Source organism: Homarus americanus, unplaced genomic scaffold (assembly GCF_018991925.1).
Source record: "Homarus americanus isolate GMGI-L3 unplaced genomic scaffold, GMGI_Hamer_2.0 scaffold57415, whole genome shotgun sequence".
Taxonomy (NCBI): Eukaryota; Metazoa; Arthropoda; class Malacostraca; order Decapoda; family Nephropidae; genus Homarus; species Homarus americanus.
This window is the reverse complement of record NW_024749213.1, coordinates 57,174-69,449: the sequence shown is the minus strand read 5'-3', so window position 1 is coordinate 69,449 and position 12,276 is coordinate 57,174. Positions and strand designations below refer to the sequence as shown.

General features: G+C 42.3%; 1 non-coding gene across 1 annotated transcript; it reads left to right on the top strand.

Moving 5' to 3' along the window:
- The first annotated feature begins 10,962 nt into the window (after nucleotides 1–10,962).
- Trnac-gca lies at nucleotides 10,963–11,034 on the top strand. The gene has a single exon. It is a non-coding gene; the product is annotated as a tRNA-Cys (tRNA).
- Nucleotides 11,035–12,276: the final 1,242 nt, after the last annotated feature.

Here is a 12,276-nt window from a genome sequence, read left to right as displayed (position 1 = left end):
AGACGCTGTGTTAGAGTGTGTGGCCATATGTCCGGCCCCACACTTTACATCTAGTTTTGTTCACATCTGCCTGAGGAACATACTACCAGAGGTACCTATATCCTAACCTTAGTCTAGCGGTTACATCTTGTTACTTGCTCCATATACATGTTTAACTTGATACATCTCATCATGGTAAACAATGCCTGTTTGCACTTGTCTGCTTGCGTCAAATTCATCAACAGGTTCTCTTTTTTATTTCAGTTAAGGATCTGTTTGACAGTCCTAGATTGTACTCAACATTGTCATAATATATAGTTGGACGCGAGTTTAGCTAAGGCATCAACTCTTATCATGTCCACTAATGCCTATGAGAGAGGGGATCCACAGCAGCTTGATCCTGATACCCCCATCAACAAGAAACATACGCTTGTGTTTGGCTTCAGAGACAAGCGGGTGACAATCAGGGTATCAAGAGCAAGTAGTGAGGATAAGGAGTCCAGTGATGATGAGACTGTCAGTGATAGTGCCCTCAACAAGTTTCGGTGTGTGTGTGTGTAATAATAATAATAATAATAATAATAATAATAATAATAATAATAATAATAATTTACGATTTATTGAAAGAGCATTGCAGCCGAAAGGCTGAAAATATACAGTTGCATAATGGGGGAATGGGTCTCTTGATTTACAAATAATACACAAGTAACATAAGTGATACAAATATGATATATAATGACTAGGTGGGGAGAAGCTCATACTACAGGGCATTTCAACATTGTGCCAGTGCAAGAAGGTAAGATTGACTGGGAGTGAATATACTGGTTGATTACAAGTTATTGATAATTTTTACAATGGTTGGGACTGGACTGTTCTTATAGCGATCAGTACGTGGTCGTATGGGTTGGATGCGGTTGTGGTGTCGAACAACAATTCTCGGACGAGGGATCTCGGGTGGTAGTAGGAGCCGGTGTCGAGGAGTTTTGCAGAAGCTTCTCACCAAATTTGCAGATGAGGTCGTGGGAAGTATGAATGTTGAGTAAACAATGAGGAGCTCGGGCGCAGGAACTCCGAGGGACTCGAGTCGGCGGAGGAGGTGGAGACGGAAACTGGAGGATTTGACAACTTCACTGACGTGTGTGTGTGTTCGAAATTTGTGCATCATCGTACAGTTCATTCATTCTAGTGTTCGGACGTTGATTGTTTATGTAGTTGTACAGTATGTATCTGAGGCGCCTTGATGCGGTGGCAAAAGTTGAATATCTAATCGACTTGAGCATTTAATGGCTCCAGTATATAACCATGTTCAGACCTGCATATTCCAAAGGTTCGGAAGTTGTGTTTTATGAGACTCTTGTATTGAAACGTTTGATAATGGAATATATTGTGTACGTACGGTAGCTAAAACGACTATCTGTGCAGGTGGGGGATGATCTGCTCCGAAATTTTACGTGTGACTATTTTATAGTGATCGCCCTCATATACCCAAATTTATCGTCCATGAGGAGTCTTCCACAGTGCCAGGGTCTTATATAACCTCACATAACTATATATTTTATGATGAAAGAAAGGCAATAAAATATTTTTTTCCCTAAACAATTACGAATAATTCTTCTAAACTCTTCAGAAATGAAGAAAATGATCAAAACCAAGTTGTTTTGAGCACTGTGCTACAGCTCATTGCTCCACGGCATATCGTTCACCAAATCACCTCAAGTTTACTTCATACTGCTATGGGATTTACCGACAGAACGTTGGAACACATCAATTTATTATTCTGGTTTATATGTTACCTGTATCCACTTAGTCATGAACTTTAGCAGCCAATGGTAAGTAAATAATCCTGAAACCTTCAAGAAGGGTTAATTTTGGTTGCTTGCATGATGATAATTAATGATGTATAAAACTGCCTTAAACAAACTGTAGGTGAACAATGAGATACTGAAGCAAAGTTATACAGGATAGGAAGGGAAGTGATGGAACAGGCAGAGTTGCCGGCGAGGTGAGGCGGAAGGGAGGGGAGGGGGTCGTGCTTGAAAATGCTTGGGAACTCCTGCTCTAGTACAGGGACAATGTACAGTATAGCCAAGCTGGTGGGCGTCAGTAATAAAGCCATACACTGAAGAGATATACCACGTACCAACCTGACGTAAAGCAGTTTTATACCAATAACATCTTGAATAACGTTTATCGCTTCGTGGATTTTATTAAACACAAGAAAAAAAATGAGTGGAACCTTAATTATGTCAAATTCAAAATATTTATTTTTGCTTATCTCGATTATTTTTTTCTTTTTGGTTATAGCAGTGTTCGGGCGCCGGGTCCCGGAGCCGAAGGTCACCTCCAAAACATGGGGCAACAAGCTCCAGGAAGGCTTGTTCCTGGTGCTAGGGCGCCGGGTCCCGGAGCTGAAGGTCACCCCTAAGACGTGGGGCAAGAAGCTCCAGGATGGCTTGTTCCTGGTGTTAGGGCGCCAGGTCCCGGAGCTGAAGGTCACCCCTAAGACGTGGGTCAAGAAGCTCCAGGACGGCTTGTTCCTGGTGCTAGGGCGCCGTGTCCCGGAGCCGAAGGTCAACCCTATGACGTGGGGCAAGAAGCCCCACGACGCCTTCCTCCTAGTGGAGGAAGCATCAAAATGCTCACTATACCGAAGAATTTTCGTATATCTGATGTTTCTTGTGATATTTCTTGGACTCATTATATACACGAGTATAACAATCTGGCGTAGAGCTACAACCAAGAAATCCAAACGTTTAAAGCACGCATTAAAACTCCCCAGACAAGTAAAGCCCCCCAAAAGCACTAAGCCGCCTCAGAAAGACAAAAAACTGCCTAAGAAAGTCAAAAAGGTGCCTGACAAAGACAAAAAACTGCCTGACAAAGTCAAAAAGGTGCCTGACAAAGACAAAAAAATACCTGACAAAGTCAAAAAGGTGCCTGACAAAGACAAAAAAATACCTGACAAAGTCAAAAAGGTGCCTGAGAAGGACAAAAAACTGCCTGACAAAGTAAAAAAGTTGCCTGACAAAGACAAAAAGTTGCCTGACAAAGACAAAAAGTTGCCTGACAAAGACAAAAAGGTGCCTGACAAAGACAAAAAACTGCCTGACAAAGACAAAAGTTACCGCTGATAAAGACAAAAAGTTGCTCGACAAAGACAAAAAGTTGCCTGATAAAGACAAAGGTGCCTGACAAAGACAAAAACTGCCTGACAAAGACAAAAAGTTGCCTGACAAAGACAAAAGGTGCCTGAGAAAGACAAAAAACTGCCTGACAAAGTCAAAAGCCTGACAAAGAAATACAAAAAGTTGCTGACAAAGACAAAAAACACCTGACAAAGACAAAAAGGGTGCCTGACAAAAACTGACAAAACTGCCTGACAAAGCAAAGCTGCCTGACAAAGACAAAAAACAGCCTGACAAAGACAAAAAACAAAGACAAAAGTTGCCTGACAAAGACAAAAAGACAACAAAAAGGACAAAGACAAAACTGCCTGACAAAGACAAAAAACTGCCTGACAAAGACAAAAGTTGCCTGACAAAGACAAAAAAAAACTGCCTGACAAAGACACAAAAGGTTCCTGACAAAGACAAAAGGTGCCTGACAAAGACAAAAAAGGTGCCTGACAAAGACACAAAAGGTGCTCTGACAAACCAAAACAAAGACAAAGACAAAACAAAAAGGTGCCTGACAAAGACAAAAAAGGTTCCTGACAAAGACAAAAACTGCCTGACAAAGACAAAAAAGGTTCCTGACAAAGACAAAAGGTTCCTGATTAAAGACAAACTGCCTGACAAAGACAAAAATGAAAACTGCCTGACAAAGACAAAAAGGTTCCTGACAAAGACAAAAAACTGCCTGACAAAGACAAAAAGGTGCCTGACAAAGACAAAAAACTGCCTGACAAAGACAAAAAGGTTCCTGACAAGACAAACTTGCCTGACAAAGACAAAAGGTTCCCTGACAAAGACAAAACTGCCTGACAAAGACAAAAAGCAGCCCTTGACAAAGACAAAAAAAAAGACAAAACTGCCTGACAAAGACAAAAAGGTTCCTGACAAAGACAAAAAACTGCCTGACAAAGACAAAAAAAAACTTGGTTCCTGACAAAGACAAAAAACTGCCTGTCAAAGACAAAAAAGGTTGACAAAGACTGAAAAGACAAAAACCGCCTGACAAAGACAAAAAGGTGCCTGACAAAGACAAAAAAAGGTTCCTGACAAAGACAAAAAACTGCCTGACAAAGACAAAAAAAGGTTCCTGACAAAGACAAAAAAAACCCACCTGACAAAGACAAAAAGGTTCCTGACAAAGACAAAAAACTGCCTGACAAAGACAAAAAGGTGCCTGACAAAAGACAAAAGGTGCCTGACAAAGACACAAAAAGACAAAAACTGCCTGACAAAGACAAAAAAGGTGCCTGACAAAGCCAAAGGTGCCTGACAAAACAAAAAAGGTGCCTGACAAAGACAAAAAACTGCCTGACAAAGACAAAAAGGTTCCTGATAAAGACAAAAGGTGCCTGACAAGACAACAGGTGCCTGACAAAGACAAAAGGTTCCTGACAAACACAAAAGGTGCCTGGACAAAGACAAAAGTTGCCTGACAAAGACAGGCAGCCTGACAAAGACAAAAGGTGCCTGACAAAGACAAAAAAAAGACAAAAGGTTCCCTGACAAAAAGACAAAAAGGTGCCTGACAAAGACAAAAAGGTTCCTGACAAAGACAAAAAAGGTTTGACAAAAGACAAAAAGGTGCCTGACAAAGACAAAAAGGTTCCTGATAAAGACAAAAGGTGCCTGACAAAGACAAAAAACACAAAAGGCCTGATAAAGATGTGTTGCTGACAAAGACAAAAAACTGCCTGACAAAGACAAAGGTTCCTGGATAAAGACAAAACTGCCTGCCTGACAAAGACAAAAAAGGTTCCTGACAAAGACAAGGTGCCTGACAAAGACAAAAAGACAAAAACTGTTCTGACAAAGACAAAAAGGTGCCTGACAAAGACAAAAAAAACTGCCTGACAAAGATGCAAAAATCTCCTGACAAAGACAAAAAAGGTTCCTGACAAAGACAAAAAGGTGCCCTGGATAAAGACAAAAACTGCCTGACAAAGACAAAAAGGTTCCTGACAAAGACAAAAAGGTGCCTGACAAAAGACAAAAAAAAAACTGCCTGACAAAGACAAAAAAAAGACAAAAGGTTCCTGACAAAGACAAAAGGTTCCTGACAAAAGACAAAAAACTGCCTGACAAAGACAAAAAGGTTCCTGACAAAGAAGGTTCCTGACAAAGACAAACTGCCTGACAGACAAAAGGTTCTGACAAAGACAAAAAGGTTGTTCCCTTGACAAAGACAAAAAGCAGTTCGACAAAGACAAAAACTGCCTGACAAAGACAAAGGTTCCTGACAAAGACAAAAAGGTTCCTGACAGACAAAGGTGGCCTGACAAAGACAAAACTGCCTGACAAAGACAAAAAGGTTCTGACAAACAAAACTGACAAAAAGGTTCTTGACAAAGACAAAAACCCTGACAAAGACAAAAGGTGACAAAGACAAAAGACAAAAGGTTGCCTGACAAGACAAAAAAAGGTTCCTGGATAAAGACAAAAGTTGCCCGACAAAGACAAAAAACTGCCTGACAAAAACAAAAAAAGGTTCCGACCTGCCTGACAAAGAAGACAAAAAGGTGCCTGACAAAGACAAAAAAAGGTTTGACACAAAGACAAAGCCTGACAAAGACAAAAACTCAGCCTTTACAAAGCCTGAAAAAGCAGACAAAAAAAACTGCCTGACAAAGACCTGATAAAGGTGCCTGACAAAGACAAAAAAGGTTCTGACTGCAGATAAAAAGGTTCCTGATAAAGATAAAAAGGTTCCTGGACAAAGACAAAAGGTGCCTGATAAAGACCTGAGCGACAAAAGGTGCCTGATAAAGGTGCCTGACAAAGACAAAAACTGCCTGAAGATGTATGGTGCTGACAAAGACAAAGGTGCCTGATGAAGACAAAAACTGCCTACTGCTCCTGACAAAGCCTTGCTGACAAAGACAAAATCAGCGTGACAAAACTGCTCGACAAAGCCGTAAAAGTTTCCCAAGACACCGCCTCCCAAAGCCAAGACACCGCCTCCCAAACCCAAGACACCGCCTCCCAAAGCCAAGACACCGCCTCCCAAAGGCACGGTGCCTCCCCCTGACGAATTGACCTCATGCGGAGCATTGCCGACACTGGAGCGGTTCCGTCTATCATGGGACTGCTGTGGACGGGTCTTAAGACATATCTTTCGACCCCTGCGCACATTCTACTGGCCCTGGTGTCGCAAAGATGACGTCGCTGCTCCAATAGACGCCACGGCTCCAAAAGACGGAAGGGCTCCAAAAGACGGAAGGGCTCCAAAAGACGGAAGGGCTCCAAAAGATGTTAGTGCTCCAATAGACTCGACGGCTCCAAAAGACGTTAGGGCTCCAAAAGACGTTCGGGCTCCGAAGACACAAAAAGCCCCAAGGGCTTCAAAAACACAAAAAGCCCCAAGGGCCCGAGGTGACAAAAGTACCACAGAAGACGCGCCCACCACAAAAGACGCGCCCACCTCGGAAGACGTGCCCACCGTGGAAGACTCGCCCACCGCAGAAGGCACGTCCGCCGCAGAAGGTGCGCCCACCGCAGAAGGCGCACCCACCGCAGAAGGCGCATCCACCGCAGAAGGCGCATCCACCGCAGAAGGCGCGCCCACCGCAGAAGGCGCGCCCACCTCGGAAGACGCGCCCACCGCAGAAGACGCGCCCACCACGGAAGACGCGCCCACCGCAGAAGATGCGTCCACTGCAGAATACCCGCCCACTGCAGAATACACGCCCACTGCGGAATACACGCCCACTGCAGAATACGCCCACTGCAGAATACCCGCCCACTGCGGAATACACGCCACTGCGGAATGCAGGTCCACCGCAGAATACGCCCACTGCGGAATGCACGCCCACTGCAGAATACCCGCCCACTGCGGAATACACGCCCACTGCAGAATACGCCCACTGCGGAATACACGCCCTGCAGGCCACGCCCACTGCGGAATAACACGCCCACTGCGAATACGCGCCCACTGCAGAATACACGCACTGCAGAATACCGCCTACTGCGGAATACACGCCCACCGGAATACACGCCCACTGCGGAATCACCGCCCGCCGCAGAATACACGCCTTCTGCGGAATACACGCCCACTGCGGAATACCGCCCACTGCGGAATACACGCCCACCGCAGAATACTTACGCCTTCTGCGGAATACACGCCCACTGCGGAATACACGCCCACTGCGGAATATGTGTCCACTGCAGAATACACGCCTTCTGCGGAATACACGCCCACTGCGGAATACACGCCCACTGCGGAATACACGCCCACTGCAGAATACTGGTCCACCGCGGAATATGCGTCCACTGGAGAATACGCATCCACTGGGGAATATGCGTCCACCTCAGAAGAGACACCCACCTCAGAAGAGACACCCTCCACAGAATACACGCCCACCTCAGAATACACGCCCACCTCAGAATAATTATCATAACCTCGCAGTCTTCTGTCATAGGATTGGTTCTCAACCAATTTCCTGTTGTTTTATTTATTTTGTATTTATTAATTTTTTCATCATATTCGCCACTTATCAACTTACTAGCTGTTTGGGCGCCCTATCCAGTGTTAATATGTGACTGTTCATCTGTAATCATTACCGCAATTAAGGTAAATGACATATTCACGTGGAAAAGTTAGGTGGTGGAAAAAATATTAATTATAATAGTGATCCCTCTCCTTTTATTATTGTAATGTCTTACTATTAGCATTTAAAAAAAGCTTTACTCTTTTTATTGTTGTTGTCACTTATTGTTGTTGTCACTTATTGTTGTTGTCACTTACTGTTGTTGTCACTTATTGTTGTTGTCAATTACTGTTGTTGTCACTTATTGCTGTTGTCACTTACTGTTGTTGTCACTTACTGTTGTTGTCACTTACTGTTGTTGTCACTTATTGTTGTTGTCACTTACTGTTGTTGTCACTTACTGTTGTTGTCACTTACTGTTGTTGTCACTTACTGTTGTTGTCACTTATTGTTGTTGTCACTTACTGTTGTTGTCACTTACTGTTGTTGTCACTTACTGTTGTTGTCACTTACTGTTGTTGTCACTTACTGTTGTTGTCACTTACTGTTGTTGTCACTTACTGTTGTTGTCACTTACTGTGTTGTCACTTACTGTTGTTGTCACTTACTGTTGTTGTCACTTACTGTTGTTGTCACTTACTGTTGTTGTCACTTACTGTTGTTGTCACTTACTGTTGTTGTCACTTATTGTTGTTGTCACTTATTGTTGTTGTCACTTATTGTTGTTGTCACTTATTGTTGTTGTCACTTATTGTTGTTGTCACTTACTGTTGTTGTCACTTACTGTTGTTGTCACTTACTGTTGTTGTCACTTACTGTTGTTGTCACTTATTGTTGTTGTCACTTACTGTTGTTGTCACTTATTGTTGTTGTCACTTATTGTTGTTGTCACTTATTGTTGTCGTCACTTATTGTTGTTGTCACTTATTGTTGTTGTTCACATATCCAACATGGCGGGAGAATGAGGCGGCAGCACGTGTAATAATACCAACTTGTCCTCAGCTCCTCCTGTAAATGAGTTGTTACCTCAAAGTTATGTTTATCCTCAGTATTGTCCTCCGCCTCATTATCCTCAAGAGTCAGGGGCCTCACACCGCTCTTGAGGACCGAGTGATGAGGGAACGAACTGCACGTGTACGCGGGTAAAGTGGCAGCTGATTGGTCCTGGTGTTTGCAAGTGTCTTTTTTTTTCCCCCACTCATAGCTCGGTCAGGTTTTGATTGATTTAGGTTACATAAGGTCAAACAGAATAGGACGTGGTGAGGTTAGGTTAGTTTAGGTTCGGTAAGTTAGACGAAGTTCAAGTTACGTAGTTTAATTGTTACATACGGTGTTCACTCCTCTCATTACTCCGTTTGTTTTTATTTCTTTCCTACTTAGTCGTCCCAGCTGTAGTAGAAGTTACAACAAGTTAGAGAAAGTTTACAAGAAGTTTGGAAAAGTTTGAATGGAATTAGGTATAGCAAAAGTTAGGTAGTTTGGCTTGGTTCAGTGATAGTATAAATTTGCAGTGTGTGTGTGTGTGTGTGTGTGAACCTTGTTGTCTCGAGTACAAATGATATCGGGACATCTTCAGCCTATCTGTCATCATTACTACCATCAACATTATAATATTGTCATTTACCTATGTCATCATCACCACCATCATCATCATCATCATCATCATCACCACCACCACCACCACCGTGTTCAACTCATCCACCCTTTGTTCCCTCTTCCCTCATAAATCACCCAACAGCCCCAGTAATTTCAATTGGACATTTACACTATTAAATGCTGCGATATGACCCGTTCATTTCTTACGGCCTGATAATAAATGTCACCATAAAATTCCCTGAAAAATACCTAAGGTCGAATTCTAATACGACTGTAGTGTTGAAAGCTACTGCAAATGAAGTCAGTCGCGGTGAATACGGAAATAACTTAAAGGTGAAATAATCAAAACATTTACTTGAATATTGCCGAATATCTTTTACAAATCCAGTATACATCAGCTCAGGTATTTTTGTTGTCATACGAGAAATAAGTTCTTTTACGTGGCTGAAGTACCTGAGAGAACTAGAACTGAGGTAAGACGAATAATTAGTCAAAACTTCTGTAAGATAAAGTCATCTCAGACATGTTAACGGGGAAAATAAACTCATATTACTAACCATAAGACAAACAAGAGTGATATATAAATATGTCTGTGGGAAAATATCGCCAAGGAGACAAGCAAACACACACAGCCAGAGATAAACCTAAGTTCTGAAACAATAACACTTGTACAACGAGTGAGACTTCGAACCCAAGGCCCTTTGATCGTCAAGTCGAACACACACACACACACACAGGACTCTGATTAACCCTTATCCATATTGATTATTATCTTAAGTTTCTTTATTAATTATTCATATTTTCTCTTACATTCTCATTTTTCTTTGATGGTCATTATTATTTTTTATCTTTCCATTTATACATTTACTTTATTTCATTCCTGTAAGTTATTCATTTAATGTCATTTTTATTTTCTATATTTCTGTATTGTTTCATTCATACATTTATCCGTAGTTTGCACTTTTTTACACCAATCAATTATTCTCTTTTACATTTATTTTTCTAGATACATTTTCACTCGACCAATTGTGTGGTAGTACTCCCCAGAAGGCGGGAATGAGATGCCAATTAGCCAAATATTTCCCTCCTTATTTCTCTGGGGAATAATTGTGCTTTTCTATACCAGTAATTGTGTTTAAAAGGATCCTGGTGTCAAGTTGGTTGGGGTAGTTTAAGGACAAGTGTGTGGGTGTTTGTTTGGATGAGTGTATGTGTGGTTGGGTGTTGTGTTTGTGTGGGTGGATGAGTGTTTGGATGTGTTTGGATGTGGTGTTTGTGGGTGGGTGTGTGTATGGATGTGATGTTCGTGTGGATGGGTGGGTGGGTGTTGTGTTTGAATGGGTGTTTGGATGTGGTGTTTGTATGGGTCGATTCTGATGAGCGAGCGTTTGTGTACGTTTGGAAGGGTATTTTGTGGTAGGTGGATGTGAGTGTGGATGGATTTGTTTGGGTAGGTGAATATTTGTGTGGGCTGGTGGATGTTTGTGTGTTTAGATGGGTGTTTGTATAGGATTGGAGGAGTTTGTATGTGCGTTTGTGTGTGTTTGGATGAGCGTTTGTCTGGATAGGTTTGTTTGGGTATGTGGGCCTTAGTGTGGGTGGATGGATGTATGTATGGGTGGAAGGATGTTTTTTTTGTGGGTACTGAGTGAGGTATTGGTGGGTGTTTGTGAGTGTGAGTGTGTGTGTGTGTGTGTGTTTCTTGTTTGGTTGTCGTATGTTTATATGAAGGGGGTGTAGCTCAGTGGTAGAGCATTCGACTGCAGATCGAGAGGTCCCTGGTTCAATCTCGGGTGCCCCCTAATAGGTCATTTAGTTACCGAACATCATCTTTAACTCGAATACGCCGGATAGCTTCAAACATAATTTTCATGGATATATGAGCGATAGGGGTTGGGTGTAAATGGGACTGCCCAGTATGAGCCAATAGACCCGGTGCTGTTTACTCCATTCTTACGCGTTTGTTTATTTAGGTGAGTGTTTGTTATGATTGTTTGATAGTGAGTGAAATTGTGTTTTTTTAAGGGACTGTGTGAGTATTCTGTGTGTGCAAGTCGTTTTGTGTGCGTGTGGATCTGTGTGTAAGTAGTTTTGTGTGCGTGTGGATCTGTGTAGAAGTAGTTTTGTGTGCGTGTGAATATGGGTTTGTATTTTTGTGTGCGTGTATATTATTGTGGTTGTGGGATTGTGTATTTGTGGGTTGTAAATTATAACACAATAGTTTGACAGTAAGGGATATTGTGAGTTTTTTATTATATAAGTGAATAAGTTTACAGTACATGGGCACCCCACCACCCAGTCACCACCCCCCCACACACTTCCCCACCACCACACACTCCCCCCCCCCTCCCGCACACATACACACACACACTTCCGATCCCACAGCACACCCAGACCCCCCCTCCCGCACACACACACACACTTCCCCCACCACCACACACTCTCCTCACCACCACACACTCCCCAACCACCACACACTCCCCACACCACAGACTCCCCCATCACCACACGCTTCCTCACCACCGCACACTCCCCTCCCGCGCACACACACACACACACTGTTACGCCGTCTCTTAATTTACTTAAATATCCAGGTTCTAGGCGTAACCAAACAAAAAAAGTGAAGTAAATTAAAAGGGAATAAAAATAAATAAAGTAAACCTTTAAGAATTTAATTAATTAAATATTAACACAATAAAGAGCCTCGTAGGCTGTCACAACAAATTGATTCACCATCGAAACTTTTAAGACACAAATGATACTAAATATCTTAACTTCAAAAGAATAAAAATAAAGCATTGGATTACGTTAACACTGCATAAACATAAAAACTAACACTGAAATTAACTAACGTGAAACAACACTAAATTACTTAAATGTAACGAAGCAAATACTGATGGACATAAATAGAGACATAAATAGGTACTCACATAGATATACCACATTGGTGGCGACAGGAACAACACAAATAAATTAAATATAAGTAACAGGTGACGAGTGTCAAAGGATGTGAACTGGATGACAAGAGGACTGAACTAACTCCG